The 13,035-nt window shown below is 53.8% G+C and overlaps 30 non-coding genes across 30 annotated transcripts; 6 read left to right on the top strand and 24 right to left on the bottom strand.

Moving 5' to 3' along the window:
• The first annotated feature begins 269 nt into the window (after positions 1-269).
• On the top strand, positions 270-341 carry Trnag-ucc (transfer RNA glycine (anticodon UCC)). Its single transcript has one exon. It is a non-coding gene; the product is annotated as a tRNA-Gly (tRNA).
• Positions 342-621: 280 nt separating this feature from the next.
• Positions 622-703, bottom strand: Trnas-aga (transfer RNA serine (anticodon AGA)). Its single transcript has one exon. It is a non-coding gene; the product is annotated as a tRNA-Ser (tRNA).
• A 140-nt stretch (positions 704-843) lies between these two features.
• On the bottom strand, positions 844-916 carry Trnak-uuu (transfer RNA lysine (anticodon UUU)). Its single transcript has one exon. It is a non-coding gene; the product is annotated as a tRNA-Lys (tRNA).
• Positions 917-1,212: 296 nt separating this feature from the next.
• Trnae-uuc (transfer RNA glutamic acid (anticodon UUC)) lies at positions 1,213-1,284 on the bottom strand. The gene has a single exon. It is a non-coding gene; the product is annotated as a tRNA-Glu (tRNA).
• A 322-nt stretch (positions 1,285-1,606) lies between these two features.
• Positions 1,607-1,679, bottom strand: Trnar-ccu (transfer RNA arginine (anticodon CCU)). The gene has a single exon. It is a non-coding gene; the product is annotated as a tRNA-Arg (tRNA).
• An 822-nt stretch (positions 1,680-2,501) lies between these two features.
• Positions 2,502-2,573, top strand: Trnag-ucc (transfer RNA glycine (anticodon UCC)). The gene has a single exon. It is a non-coding gene; the product is annotated as a tRNA-Gly (tRNA).
• Positions 2,574-2,853: 280 nt separating this feature from the next.
• On the bottom strand, positions 2,854-2,935 carry Trnas-aga (transfer RNA serine (anticodon AGA)). Its single transcript has one exon. It is a non-coding gene; the product is annotated as a tRNA-Ser (tRNA).
• Positions 2,936-3,075: 140 nt separating this feature from the next.
• Trnak-uuu (transfer RNA lysine (anticodon UUU)) lies at positions 3,076-3,148 on the bottom strand. The gene has a single exon. It is a non-coding gene; the product is annotated as a tRNA-Lys (tRNA).
• Positions 3,149-3,444: 296 nt separating this feature from the next.
• Trnae-uuc (transfer RNA glutamic acid (anticodon UUC)) lies at positions 3,445-3,516 on the bottom strand. Its single transcript has one exon. It is a non-coding gene; the product is annotated as a tRNA-Glu (tRNA).
• A 322-nt stretch (positions 3,517-3,838) lies between these two features.
• Trnar-ccu (transfer RNA arginine (anticodon CCU)) lies at positions 3,839-3,911 on the bottom strand. Its single transcript has one exon. It is a non-coding gene; the product is annotated as a tRNA-Arg (tRNA).
• An 822-nt stretch (positions 3,912-4,733) lies between these two features.
• Trnag-ucc (transfer RNA glycine (anticodon UCC)) lies at positions 4,734-4,805 on the top strand. The gene has a single exon. It is a non-coding gene; the product is annotated as a tRNA-Gly (tRNA).
• Positions 4,806-5,085: 280 nt separating this feature from the next.
• Positions 5,086-5,167, bottom strand: Trnas-aga (transfer RNA serine (anticodon AGA)). The gene has a single exon. It is a non-coding gene; the product is annotated as a tRNA-Ser (tRNA).
• Positions 5,168-5,307: 140 nt separating this feature from the next.
• Positions 5,308-5,380, bottom strand: Trnak-uuu (transfer RNA lysine (anticodon UUU)). Its single transcript has one exon. It is a non-coding gene; the product is annotated as a tRNA-Lys (tRNA).
• Positions 5,381-5,676: 296 nt separating this feature from the next.
• Positions 5,677-5,748, bottom strand: Trnae-uuc (transfer RNA glutamic acid (anticodon UUC)). Its single transcript has one exon. It is a non-coding gene; the product is annotated as a tRNA-Glu (tRNA).
• Positions 5,749-6,070: 322 nt separating this feature from the next.
• Trnar-ccu (transfer RNA arginine (anticodon CCU)) lies at positions 6,071-6,143 on the bottom strand. Its single transcript has one exon. It is a non-coding gene; the product is annotated as a tRNA-Arg (tRNA).
• Positions 6,144-6,965: 822 nt separating this feature from the next.
• Trnag-ucc (transfer RNA glycine (anticodon UCC)) lies at positions 6,966-7,037 on the top strand. The gene has a single exon. It is a non-coding gene; the product is annotated as a tRNA-Gly (tRNA).
• Positions 7,038-7,317: 280 nt separating this feature from the next.
• Positions 7,318-7,399, bottom strand: Trnas-aga (transfer RNA serine (anticodon AGA)). The gene has a single exon. It is a non-coding gene; the product is annotated as a tRNA-Ser (tRNA).
• Positions 7,400-7,539: 140 nt separating this feature from the next.
• Positions 7,540-7,612, bottom strand: Trnak-uuu (transfer RNA lysine (anticodon UUU)). The gene has a single exon. It is a non-coding gene; the product is annotated as a tRNA-Lys (tRNA).
• Positions 7,613-7,908: 296 nt separating this feature from the next.
• Positions 7,909-7,980, bottom strand: Trnae-uuc (transfer RNA glutamic acid (anticodon UUC)). The gene has a single exon. It is a non-coding gene; the product is annotated as a tRNA-Glu (tRNA).
• A 322-nt stretch (positions 7,981-8,302) lies between these two features.
• Positions 8,303-8,375, bottom strand: Trnar-ccu (transfer RNA arginine (anticodon CCU)). Its single transcript has one exon. It is a non-coding gene; the product is annotated as a tRNA-Arg (tRNA).
• An 822-nt stretch (positions 8,376-9,197) lies between these two features.
• On the top strand, positions 9,198-9,269 carry Trnag-ucc (transfer RNA glycine (anticodon UCC)). The gene has a single exon. It is a non-coding gene; the product is annotated as a tRNA-Gly (tRNA).
• A 280-nt stretch (positions 9,270-9,549) lies between these two features.
• Positions 9,550-9,631, bottom strand: Trnas-aga (transfer RNA serine (anticodon AGA)). The gene has a single exon. It is a non-coding gene; the product is annotated as a tRNA-Ser (tRNA).
• A 140-nt stretch (positions 9,632-9,771) lies between these two features.
• Positions 9,772-9,844, bottom strand: Trnak-uuu (transfer RNA lysine (anticodon UUU)). The gene has a single exon. It is a non-coding gene; the product is annotated as a tRNA-Lys (tRNA).
• Positions 9,845-10,140: 296 nt separating this feature from the next.
• Trnae-uuc (transfer RNA glutamic acid (anticodon UUC)) lies at positions 10,141-10,212 on the bottom strand. The gene has a single exon. It is a non-coding gene; the product is annotated as a tRNA-Glu (tRNA).
• A 322-nt stretch (positions 10,213-10,534) lies between these two features.
• Positions 10,535-10,607, bottom strand: Trnar-ccu (transfer RNA arginine (anticodon CCU)). Its single transcript has one exon. It is a non-coding gene; the product is annotated as a tRNA-Arg (tRNA).
• Positions 10,608-11,429: 822 nt separating this feature from the next.
• On the top strand, positions 11,430-11,501 carry Trnag-ucc (transfer RNA glycine (anticodon UCC)). The gene has a single exon. It is a non-coding gene; the product is annotated as a tRNA-Gly (tRNA).
• Positions 11,502-11,781: 280 nt separating this feature from the next.
• Positions 11,782-11,863, bottom strand: Trnas-aga (transfer RNA serine (anticodon AGA)). The gene has a single exon. It is a non-coding gene; the product is annotated as a tRNA-Ser (tRNA).
• Positions 11,864-12,003: 140 nt separating this feature from the next.
• On the bottom strand, positions 12,004-12,076 carry Trnak-uuu (transfer RNA lysine (anticodon UUU)). Its single transcript has one exon. It is a non-coding gene; the product is annotated as a tRNA-Lys (tRNA).
• A 296-nt stretch (positions 12,077-12,372) lies between these two features.
• Trnae-uuc (transfer RNA glutamic acid (anticodon UUC)) lies at positions 12,373-12,444 on the bottom strand. Its single transcript has one exon. It is a non-coding gene; the product is annotated as a tRNA-Glu (tRNA).
• A 322-nt stretch (positions 12,445-12,766) lies between these two features.
• On the bottom strand, positions 12,767-12,839 carry Trnar-ccu (transfer RNA arginine (anticodon CCU)). The gene has a single exon. It is a non-coding gene; the product is annotated as a tRNA-Arg (tRNA).
• Positions 12,840-13,035: the final 196 nt, after the last annotated feature.

Consider the following 13,035-nt stretch of genomic DNA (forward strand, 5'->3'; position numbering starts at 1 on the left):
CCAGCGACGTCGGATACGACCGAAAAAAGTGCTACACACGCGGAGTCCCCCACTACACTGCCTTATAGCGACCGCTCATCACTATCGTGTGAGTAACGTTGCGGCCGCGGCGACGAGTCTTGCCCAAAGACGCAGCGTGCGTGGAGGCGCTACCCGAATGCGTGTGGATGCACCCTCCTACCTCGTAAAGCGCCTACAGCTACTATCACCGTGGGCCGCTGGCGGCGGGCGGGAAGCCGACACAGCGCGGCGTTGCGAGCAGCGGCTGTGCGGTGGTGGTGTAATGGTGAGCATAGTTGCCTTCCAAGCAGTTGATCCGGGTTCGATTCCCGGCCACCGCAACGGGCGAAACTTTTTGCGTATGAGTATGTGAGCCACGTGCTGTTAAATTAACGTTTTCTTTCCGTCGTTGCTCCACGCAGGCCATCCTGTAGTATGTCCCGACTTGTCCCGACTTTGCTCGGCTGACGCGAAAGCTGACGCTTGGAATTCGCCCTTATCAAAAGGACAGGCGCTATAAACGACTGTGAGAGGTGAGGTGTGGCGAGGTACCAAAACGACAGGCAAACCGCGAAATTTTCTGCTCCTCCTTCCTAAAGAAAAAAAGAAAAGAAAAACGGACGCAGTCGGTAGGACTCGAACCTACGCTCCCAGAGGGAATCTGATTTCTAGTCAGACGCCTTAACCACTCGGCCACGACTGCTCGTATCTGAAGCTTCCCTCGAATCGTGAAAAATCTAACCGGTCTGCGCAGAATGTTGACAGGAAACGAACTCTGTGCACTGATTACGGCAGGGCTACCAGCGCTACGAGACGAGCCATTACGGAAGCGTTAAAAATCTTCGCCCGGACAGGGACTCGAACCCTGGACCCTTAGGTTAAAAGCCTAATGCTCTACCGACTGAGCTATCCGGGCTCATGCCCGTTGTGGGTGGAGCGGCTGCAAGCAATGTGAATAATTGGAACGCGTGTGTAGGCGTACTACGGTAATTGCTGGCTTCTGGCGCAACTGGCCACTTCACCGACTTCCCACTGACGCTGGTAGCAGCCCAACAGCGGACTAGTGCCTCTTCTGCCTTTATCCCGGTGCTGACAGTAATTGCATCTTGTGCCTGTTTTCCCCGATTACGTTCGGTTGAAGCTCCGGAAGGAGGGCGACAAACGAAGGTTGGAAGGCCAAAACATGGAGGGACGTGTGCGCAAAAACTTCTCTTCCGGTACCGGGAATCGAACCCGGGCCTCCTGGGTGAAAGCCAGGTATCCTAGCCACTAGACCACACCGGATTTGCTCGGTAAACGTGAGATTTACTCCCTCTCCTCCCGCATTTCGTGCTGAATCCGGACTCAGTGGTGCTCTCTGTTTGCGAGCGTATTTGTGCGTGCAGACTGGCATGGCGCACAGCTCGAAACTGACTATTCATTGCTGTTTGCATCATATTTTACTCATAACAGGGGAGGAGAAAGATCAAAGTTGTACCTTGCCATAATTGGAAGTAAACATTTTTACGCTGAGGCGTGGACTCCTTGGGGATAACAAACGACAATTAAGTTCGTTCCCTAGCAACAGCAGCGCCGTTAATTCAGTCATGATGTACAGCAAATTAAATGCCCCGGGTGAGGATCGAACTCACGACTTTAAGATTAGGAGACTTACGCGCTACCTACTGCGCTACCGAGGCACGTTGCAACAAGCGTCCCAGGAAACTTGGTAAGTCCCACATATTAGAGATAGACAGTTTGCGCTTTCTCAAGAATCTGCTGTGTTGCTACACGTGCTTTCCCGACTGGCTAGATTAAACTGCTGCCGCAGCTTTTTCAACGGAAAGCAGCACTGCCTGAGGTAACAGTACATCGCCCTTGCGGCACCTGGACACAGCGGCCTGTAGGGCCAGGCCGACGCTAGAGTTCAGAAATAGCACGCGACCGTCCAAGTACGGCCTCTTGCGTGCTGCGTGTTTGGTTCTTCTCACAGCGAATCCTGCTACACATTCCTGAGGCTGACGCAGCTCAAGCGGGCAATCGGCGCGGCGGCATTATAGCGAGAACAGCAAAACGATGCATCGGCCGGGAATCGAAGCCGGGCCGCCCGCGTGGTAGGCGAACAACCTACCACTTTTTTAGTTGTTGTTCTCATTTTGTTAGTTGCACTTGTTGGGGGCGGACGTCCGATGACGTCCGTGCTTCCCGAGCATATTCCCGAGCAGCTGTCTGCAGGGAAAGTGGGATTGCCACCCAGCGACGTCGGATACGACCGAAAAAAGTGCTACACACGCGGAGTCCCCCACTACACTGCCTTATAGCGACCGCTCATCACTATCGTGTGAGTAACGTTGCGGCCGCGGCGACGAGTCTTGCCCAAAGACGCAGCGTGCGTGGAGGCGCTACCCGAATGCGTGTGGATGCACCCTCCTACCTCGTAAAGCGCCTACAGCTACTATCACCGTGGGCCGCTGGCGGCGGGCGGGAAGCCGACACAGCGCGGCGTTGCGAGCAGCGGCTGTGCGGTGGTGGTGTAATGGTGAGCATAGTTGCCTTCCAAGCAGTTGATCCGGGTTCGATTCCCGGCCACCGCAACGGGCGAAACTTTTTGCGTATGAGTATGTGAGCCACGTGCTGTTAAATTAACGTTTTCTTTCCGTCGTTGCTCCACGCAGGCCATCCTGTAGTATGTCCCGACTTGTCCCGACTTTGCTCGGCTGACGCGAAAGCTGACGCTTGGAATTCGCCCTTATCAAAAGGACAGGCGCTATAAACGACTGTGAGAGGTGAGGTGTGGCGAGGTACCAAAACGACAGGCAAACCGCGAAATTTTCTGCTCCTCCTTCCTAAAGAAAAAAAGAAAAGAAAAACGGACGCAGTCGGTAGGACTCGAACCTACGCTCCCAGAGGGAATCTGATTTCTAGTCAGACGCCTTAACCACTCGGCCACGACTGCTCGTATCTGAAGCTTCCCTCGAATCGTGAAAAATCTAACCGGTCTGCGCAGAATGTTGACAGGAAACGAACTCTGTGCACTGATTACGGCAGGGCTACCAGCGCTACGAGACGAGCCATTACGGAAGCGTTAAAAATCTTCGCCCGGACAGGGACTCGAACCCTGGACCCTTAGGTTAAAAGCCTAATGCTCTACCGACTGAGCTATCCGGGCTCATGCCCGTTGTGGGTGGAGCGGCTGCAAGCAATGTGAATAATTGGAACGCGTGTGTAGGCGTACTACGGTAATTGCTGGCTTCTGGCGCAACTGGCCACTTCACCGACTTCCCACTGACGCTGGTAGCAGCCCAACAGCGGACTAGTGCCTCTTCTGCCTTTATCCCGGTGCTGACAGTAATTGCATCTTGTGCCTGTTTTCCCCGATTACGTTCGGTTGAAGCTCCGGAAGGAGGGCGACAAACGAAGGTTGGAAGGCCAAAACATGGAGGGACGTGTGCGCAAAAACTTCTCTTCCGGTACCGGGAATCGAACCCGGGCCTCCTGGGTGAAAGCCAGGTATCCTAGCCACTAGACCACACCGGATTTGCTCGGTAAACGTGAGATTTACTCCCTCTCCTCCCGCATTTCGTGCTGAATCCGGACTCAGTGGTGCTCTCTGTTTGCGAGCGTATTTGTGCGTGCAGACTGGCATGGCGCACAGCTCGAAACTGACTATTCATTGCTGTTTGCATCATATTTTACTCATAACAGGGGAGGAGAAAGATCAAAGTTGTACCTTGCCATAATTGGAAGTAAACATTTTTACGCTGAGGCGTGGACTCCTTGGGGATAACAAACGACAATTAAGTTCGTTCCCTAGCAACAGCAGCGCCGTTAATTCAGTCATGATGTACAGCAAATTAAATGCCCCGGGTGAGGATCGAACTCACGACTTTAAGATTAGGAGACTTACGCGCTACCTACTGCGCTACCGAGGCACGTTGCAACAAGCGTCCCAGGAAACTTGGTAAGTCCCACATATTAGAGATAGACAGTTTGCGCTTTCTCAAGAATCTGCTGTGTTGCTACACGTGCTTTCCCGACTGGCTAGATTAAACTGCTGCCGCAGCTTTTTCAACGGAAAGCAGCACTGCCTGAGGTAACAGTACATCGCCCTTGCGGCACCTGGACACAGCGGCCTGTAGGGCCAGGCCGACGCTAGAGTTCAGAAATAGCACGCGACCGTCCAAGTACGGCCTCTTGCGTGCTGCGTGTTTGGTTCTTCTCACAGCGAATCCTGCTACACATTCCTGAGGCTGACGCAGCTCAAGCGGGCAATCGGCGCGGCGGCATTATAGCGAGAACAGCAAAACGATGCATCGGCCGGGAATCGAAGCCGGGCCGCCCGCGTGGTAGGCGAACAACCTACCACTTTTTTAGTTGTTGTTCTCATTTTGTTAGTTGCACTTGTTGGGGGCGGACGTCCGATGACGTCCGTGCTTCCCGAGCATATTCCCGAGCAGCTGTCTGCAGGGAAAGTGGGATTGCCACCCAGCGACGTCGGATACGACCGAAAAAAGTGCTACACACGCGGAGTCCCCCACTACACTGCCTTATAGCGACCGCTCATCACTATCGTGTGAGTAACGTTGCGGCCGCGGCGACGAGTCTTGCCCAAAGACGCAGCGTGCGTGGAGGCGCTACCCGAATGCGTGTGGATGCACCCTCCTACCTCGTAAAGCGCCTACAGCTACTATCACCGTGGGCCGCTGGCGGCGGGCGGGAAGCCGACACAGCGCGGCGTTGCGAGCAGCGGCTGTGCGGTGGTGGTGTAATGGTGAGCATAGTTGCCTTCCAAGCAGTTGATCCGGGTTCGATTCCCGGCCACCGCAACGGGCGAAACTTTTTGCGTATGAGTATGTGAGCCACGTGCTGTTAAATTAACGTTTTCTTTCCGTCGTTGCTCCACGCAGGCCATCCTGTAGTATGTCCCGACTTGTCCCGACTTTGCTCGGCTGACGCGAAAGCTGACGCTTGGAATTCGCCCTTATCAAAAGGACAGGCGCTATAAACGACTGTGAGAGGTGAGGTGTGGCGAGGTACCAAAACGACAGGCAAACCGCGAAATTTTCTGCTCCTCCTTCCTAAAGAAAAAAAGAAAAGAAAAACGGACGCAGTCGGTAGGACTCGAACCTACGCTCCCAGAGGGAATCTGATTTCTAGTCAGACGCCTTAACCACTCGGCCACGACTGCTCGTATTTGAAGCTTCCCTCGAATCGTGAAAAATCTAACCGGTCTGCGCAGAATGTTGACAGGAAACGAACTCTGTGCACTGATTACGGCAGGGCTACCAGCGCTACGAGACGAGCCATTACGGAAGCGTTAAAAATCTTCGCCCGGACAGGGACTCGAACCCTGGACCCTTAGGTTAAAAGCCTAATGCTCTACCGACTGAGCTATCCGGGCTCATGCCCGTTGTGGGTGGAGCGGCTGCAAGCAATGTGAATAATTGGAACGCGTGTGTAGGCGTACTACGGTAATTGCTGGCTTCTGGCGCAACTGGCCACTTCACCGACTTCCCACTGACGCTGGTAGCAGCCCAACAGCGGACTAGTGCCTCTTCTGCCTTTATCCCGGTGCTGACAGTAATTGCATCTTGTGCCTGTTTTCCCCGATTACGTTCGGTTGAAGCTCCGGAAGGAGGGCGACAAACGAAGGTTGGAAGGCCAAAACATGGAGGGACGTGTGCGCAAAAACTTCTCTTCCGGTACCGGGAATCGAACCCGGGCCTCCTGGGTGAAAGCCAGGTATCCTAGCCACTAGACCACACCGGATTTGCTCGGTAAACGTGAGATTTACTCCCTCTCCTCCCGCATTTCGTGCTGAATCCGGACTCAGTGGTGCTCTCTGTTTGCGAGCGTATTTGTGCGTGCAGACTGGCATGGCGCACAGCTCGAAACTGACTATTCATTGCTGTTTGCATCATATTTTACTCATAACAGGGGAGGAGAAAGATCAAAGTTGTACCTTGCCATAATTGGAAGTAAACATTTTTACGCTGAGGCGTGGACTCCTTGGGGATAACAAACGACAATTAAGTTCGTTCCCTAGCAACAGCAGCGCCGTTAATTCAGTCATGATGTACAGCAAATTAAATGCCCCGGGTGAGGATCGAACTCACGACCTTAAGATTAGGAGACTTACGCGCTACCTACTGCGCTACCGAGGCACGTTGCAACAAGCGTCCCAGGAAACTTGGTAAGTCCCACATATTAGAGATAGACAGTTTGCGCTTTCTCAAGAATCTGCTGTGTTGCTACACGTGCTTTCCCGACTGGCTAGATTAAACTGCTGCCGCAGCTTTTTCAACGGAAAGCAGCACTGCCTGAGGTAACAGTACATCGCCCTTGCGGCACCTGGACACAGCGGCCTGTAGGGCCAGGCCGACGCTAGAGTTCAGAAATAGCACGCGACCGTCCAAGTACGGCCTCTTGCGTGCTGCGTGTTTGGTTCTTCTCACAGCGAATCCTGCTACACATTCCTGAGGCTGACGCAGCTCAAGCGGGCAATCGGCGCGGCGGCATTATAGCGAGAACAGCAAAACGATGCATCGGCCGGGAATCGAAGCCGGGCCGCCCGCGTGGTAGGCGAACAACCTACCACTTTTTTAGTTGTTGTTCTCATTTTGTTAGTTGCACTTGTTGGGGGCGGACGTCCGATGACGTCCGTGCTTGCCGAGCATATTCCCGAGCAGCTGTCTGCAGGGAAAGTGGGATTGCCACCCAGCGACGTCGGATACGACCGAAAAAAGTGCTACACACGCGGAGTCCCCCACTACACTGCCTTATAGCGACCGCTCATCACTATCGTGTGAGTAACGTTGCGGCCGCGGCGACGAGTCTTGCCCAAAGACGCAGCGTGCGTGGAGGCGCTACCCGAATGCGTGTGGATGCACCCTCCTACCTCGTAAAGCGCCTACAGCTACTATCACCGTGGGCCGCTGGCGGCGGGCGGGAAGCCGACACAGCGCGGCGTTGCGAGCAGCGGCTGTGCGGTGGTGGTGTAATGGTGAGCATAGTTGCCTTCCAAGCAGTTGATCCGGGTTCGATTCCCGGCCACCGCAACGGGCGAAACTTTTTGCGTATGAGTATGTGAGCCACGTGCTGTTAAATTAACGTTTTCTTTCCGTCGTTGCTCCACGCAGGCCATCCTGTAGTATGTCCCGACTTGTCCCGACTTTGCTCGGCTGACGCGAAAGCTGACGCTTGGAATTCGCCCTTATCAAAAGGACAGGCGCTATAAACGACTGTGAGAGGTGAGGTGTGGCGAGGTACCAAAACGACAGGCAAACCGCGAAATTTTCTGCTCCTCCTTCCTAAAGAAAAAAAGAAAAGAAAAACGGACGCAGTCGGTAGGACTCGAACCTACGCTCCCAGAGGGAATCTGATTTCTAGTCAGACGCCTTAACCACTCGGCCACGACTGCTCGTATCTGAAGCTTCCCTCGAATCGTGAAAAATCTAACCGGTCTGCGCAGAATGTTGACAGGAAACGAACTCTGTGCACTGATTACGGCAGGGCTACCAGCGCTACGAGACGAGCCATTACGGAAGCGTTAAAAATCTTCGCCCGGACAGGGACTCGAACCCTGGACCCTTAGGTTAAAAGCCTAATGCTCTACCGACTGAGCTATCCGGGCTCATGCCCGTTGTGGGTGGAGCGGCTGCAAGCAATGTGAATAATTGGAACGCGTGTGTAGGCGTACTACGGTAATTGCTGGCTTCTGGCGCAACTGGCCACTTCACCGACTTCCCACTGACGCTGGTAGCAGCCCAACAGCGGACTAGTGCCTCTTCTGCCTTTATCCCGGTGCTGACAGTAATTGCATCTTGTGCCTGTTTTCCCCGATTACGTTCGGTTGAAGCTCCGGAAGGAGGGCGACAAACGAAGGTTGGAAGGCCAAAACATGGAGGGACGTGTGCGCAAAAACTTCTCTTCCGGTACCGGGAATCGAACCCGGGCCTCCTGGGTGAAAGCCAGGTATCCTAGCCACTAGACCACACCGGATTTGCTCGGTAAACGTGAGATTTACTCCCTCTCCTCCCGCATTTCGTGCTGAATCCGGACTCAGTGGTGCTCTCTGTTTGCGAGCGTATTTGTGCGTGCAGACTGGCATGGCGCACAGCTCGAAACTGACTATTCATTGCTGTTTGCATCATATTTTACTCATAACAGGGGAGGAGAAAGATCAAAGTTGTACCTTGCCATAATTGGAAGTAAACATTTTTACGCTGAGGCGTGGACTCCTTGGGGATAACAAACGACAATTAAGTTCGTTCCCTAGCAACAGCAGCGCCGTTAATTCAGTCATGATGTACAGCAAATTAAATGCCCCGGGTGAGGATCGAACTCACGACCTTAAGATTAGGAGACTTACGCGCTACCTACTGCGCTACCGAGGCACGTTGCAACAAGCGTCCCAGGAAACTTGGTAAGTCCCACATATTAGAGATAGACAGTTTGCGCTTTCTCAAGAATCTGCTGTGTTGCTACACGTGCTTTCCCGACTGGCTAGATTAAACTGCTGCCGCAGCTTTTTCAACGGAAAGCAGCACTGCCTGAGGTAACAGTACATCGCCCTTGCGGCACCTGGACACAGCGGCCTGTAGGGCCAGGCCGACGCTAGAGTTCAGAAATAGCACGCGACCGTCCAAGTACGGCCTCTTGCGTGCTGCGTGTTTGGTTCTTCTCACAGCGAATCCTGCTACACATTCCTGAGGCTGACGCAGCTCAAGCGGGCAATCGGCGCGGCGGCATTATAGCGAGAACAGCAAAACGATGCATCGGCCGGGAATCGAAGCCGGGCCGCCCGCGTGGTAGGCGAACAACCTACCACTTTTTTAGTTGTTGTTCTCATTTTGTTAGTTGCACTTGTTGGGGGCGGACGTCCGATGACGTCCGTGCTTGCCGAGCATATTCCCGAGCAGCTGTCTGCAGGGAAAGTGGGATTGCCACCCAGCGACGTCGGATACGACCGAAAAAAGTGCTACACACGCGGAGTCCCCCACTACACTGCCTTATAGCGACCGCTCATCACTATCGTGTGAGTAACGTTGCGGCCGCGGCGACGAGTCTTGCCCAAAGACGCAGCGTGCGTGGAGGCGCTACCCGAATGCGTGTGGATGCACCCTCCTACCTCGTAAAGCGCCTACAGCTACTATCACCGTGGGCCGCTGGCGGCGGGCGGGAAGCCGACACAGCGCGGCGTTGCGAGCAGCGGCTGTGCGGTGGTGGTGTAATGGTGAGCATAGTTGCCTTCCAAGCAGTTGATCCGGGTTCGATTCCCGGCCACCGCAACGGGCGAAACTTTTTGCGTATGAGTATGTGAGCCACGTGCTGTTAAATTAACGTTTTCTTTCCGTCGTTGCTCCACGCAGGCCATCCTGTAGTATGTCCCGACTTGTCCCGACTTTGCTCGGCTGACGCGAAAGCTGACGCTTGGAATTCGCCCTTATCAAAAGGACAGGCGCTATAAACGACTGTGAGAGGTGAGGTGTGGCGAGGTACCAAAACGACAGGCAAACCGCGAAATTTTCTGCTCCTCCTTCCTAAAGAAAAAAAGAAAAGAAAAACGGACGCAGTCGGTAGGACTCGAACCTACGCTCCCAGAGGGAATCTGATTTCTAGTCAGACGCCTTAACCACTCGGCCACGACTGCTCGTATCTGAAGCTTCCCTCGAATCGTGAAAAATCTAACCGGTCTGCGCAGAATGTTGACAGGAAACGAACTCTGTGCACTGATTACGGCAGGGCTACCAGCGCTACGAGACGAGCCATTACGGAAGCGTTAAAAATCTTCGCCCGGACAGGGACTCGAACCCTGGACCCTTAGGTTAAAAGCCTAATGCTCTACCGACTGAGCTATCCGGGCTCATGCCCGTTGTGGGTGGAGCGGCTGCAAGCAATGTGAATAATTGGAACGCGTGTGTAGGCGTACTACGGTAATTGCTGGCTTCTGGCGCAACTGGCCACTTCACCGACTTCCCACTGACGCTGGTAGCAGCCCAACAGCGGACTAGTGCCTCTTCTGCCTTTATCCCGGTGCTGACAGTAATTGCATCTTGTGCCTGTTTTCCCCGATTACGTTCGGTTGAAGCTCCGGAAGGAGGGCGACAAACGAAGGTTGGAAGGCCAAAACATGGAGGGACGTGTGCGCAAAAACTTCTCTTCCGGTACCGGGAATCGAACCCGGGCCTCCTGGGTGAAAGCCAGGTATCCTAGCCACTAGACCACACCGGATTTGCTCGGTAAACGTGAGATTTACTCCCTCTCCTCCCGCATTTCGTGCTGAATCCGGACTCAGTGGTGCTCTCTGTTTGCGAGCGTATTTGTGCGTGCAGACTGGCATGGCGCACAGCTCGAAACTGACTATTCATTGCTGTTTGCATCATATTTTACTCATAACAGGGGAGGAGAAAGATCAAAGTTGTACCTTGCCATAATTGGAAGTAAACATTTTTACGCTGAGGCGTGGACTCCTTGGGGATAACAAACGACAATTAAGTTCGTTCCCTAGCAACAGCAGCGCCGTTAATTCAGTCATGATGTACAGCAAATTAAATGCCCCGGGTAAGGATCGAACTCACGACCTTAAGATTAGGAGACTTACGCGCTACCTACTGCGCTACCGAGGCACGTTGCAACAAGCGTCCCAGGAAACTTGGTAAGTCCCACATATTAGAGATAGACAGTTTGCGCTTTCTCAAGAATCTGCTGTGTTGCTACACGTGCTTTCCCGACTGGCTAGATTAAACTGCTGCCGCAGCTTTTTCAACGGAAAGCAGCACTGCCTGAGGTAACAGTACATCGCCCTTGCGGCACCTGGACACAGCGGCCTGTAGGGCCAGGCCGACGCTAGAGTTCAGAAATAGCACGCGACCGTCCAAGTACGGCCTCTTGCGTGCTGCGTGTTTGGTTCTTCTCACAGCGAATCCTGCTACACATTCCTGAGGCTGACGCAGCTCAAGCGGGCAATCGGCGCGGCGGCATTATAGCGAGAACAGCAAAACGATGCATCGGCCGGGAATCGAAGCCGGGCCGCCCGCGTGGTAGGCGAACAACCTACCACTTTTTTAGTTGTTGTTCTCATTTTGTTAGTTGCACTTGTTGGGGGCGGACGTCCGATGACGTCCGTGCTTGCCGAGCATATTCCCGAGCAGCTGTCTGCAGGGAAAGTGGGATTGCCACCCAGCGACGTCGGATACGACCGAAAAAAGTGCTACACACGCGGAGTCCCCCACTACACTGCCTTATAGCGACCGCTCATCACTATCGTGTGAGTAACGTTGCGGCCGCGGCGACGAGTCTTGCCCAAAGACGCAGCGTGCGTGGAGGCGCTACCCGAATGCGTGTGGATGCACCCTCCTACCTCGTAAAGCGCCTACAGCTACTATCACCGTGGGCCGCTGGCGGCGGGCGGGAAGCCGACACAGCGCGGCGTTGCGAGCAGCGGCTGTGCGGTGGTGGTGTAATGGTGAGCATAGTTGCCTTCCAAGCAGTTGATCCGGGTTCGATTCCCGGCCACCGCAACGGGCGAAACTTTTTGCGTATGAGTATGTGAGCCACGTGCTGTTAAATTAACGTTTTCTTTCCGTCGTTGCTCCACGCAGGCCATCCTGTAGTATGTCCCGACTTGTCCCGACTTTGCTCGGCTGACGCGAAAGCTGACGCTTGGAATTCGCCCTTATCAAAAGGACAGGCGCTATAAACGACTGTGAGAGGTGAGGTGTGGCGAGGTACCAAAACGACAGGCAAACCGCGAAATTTTCTGCTCCTCCTTCCTAAAGAAAAAAAGAAAAGAAAAACGGACGCAGTCGGTAGGACTCGAACCTACGCTCCCAGAGGGAATCTGATTTCTAGTCAGACGCCTTAACCACTCGGCCACGACTGCTCGTATCTGAAGCTTCCCTCGAATCGTGAAAAATCTAACCGGTCTGCGCAGAATGTTGACAGGAAACGAACTCTGTGCACTGATTACGGCAGGGCTACCAGCGCTACGAGACGAGCCATTACGGAAGCGTTAAAAATCTTCGCCCGGACAGGGACTCGAACCCTGGACCCTTAGGTTAAAAGCCTAATGCTCTACCGACTGAGCTATCCGGGCTCATGCCCGTTGTGGGTGGAGCGGCTGCAAGCAATGTGAATAATTGGAACGCGTGTGTAGGCGTACTACGGTAATTGCTGGCTTCTGGCGCAACTGGCCACTTCACCGACTTCCCACTGACGCTGGTAGCAGCCCAACAGCGGACTAGTGCCTCTTCTGCCTTTATCCCGGTGCTGACAGTAATTGCATCTTGTGCCTGTTTTCCCCGATTACGTTCGGTTGAAGCTCCGGAAGGAGGGCGACAAACGAAGGTTGGAAGGCCAAAACATGGAGGGACGTGTGCGCAAAAACTTCTCTTCCGGTACCGGGAATCGAACCCGGGCCTCCTGGGTGAAAGCCAGGTATCCTAGCCACTAGACCACACCGGATTTGCTCGGTAAACGTGAGATTTACTCCCTCTCCTCCCGCATTTCGTGCTGAATCCGGACTCAGTGGTGCTCTCTGTTTGCGAGCGTATTTGTGCGTGCAGACTGGCATGGCGCACAGCTCGAAACTGACTATTCATTGCTGTTTGCATCATATTTTACTCATAACAGGGGAGGAGAAAGATCAAAGTTGTACCTTGCCATAATTGGAAGTAAACATTTTTACGCTGAGGCGTGGACTCCTTGGGGATAACAAACGACAATTAAGTTCGTTCCCTAGCAACAGCAGCGCCGTTAATTCAGTCATGATGTACAGCAAATTAAATGCCCCGGGTGAGGATCGAACTCACGACCTTAAGATTAGGAGACTTACGCGCTACCTACTGCGCTACCGAGGCACGTTGCAACAAGCGTCCCAGGAAACTTGGTAAGTCCCACATATTAGAGATAGACAGTTTGCGCTTTCTCAAGAATCTGCTGTGTTGCTACACGTGCTTTCCCGACTGGCTAGATTAAACTGCTGCCGCAGCTTTTTCAACGGAAAGCAGCACTGCCTGAGGTAACAGTACATCGCCCTTGCGGCACCTGGACACA

Source organism: Schistocerca cancellata, unplaced genomic scaffold, assembly GCF_023864275.1.
Source record: "Schistocerca cancellata isolate TAMUIC-IGC-003103 unplaced genomic scaffold, iqSchCanc2.1 HiC_scaffold_547, whole genome shotgun sequence".
Classification (NCBI taxonomy): Eukaryota; Metazoa; Arthropoda; class Insecta; order Orthoptera; family Acrididae; genus Schistocerca; species Schistocerca cancellata.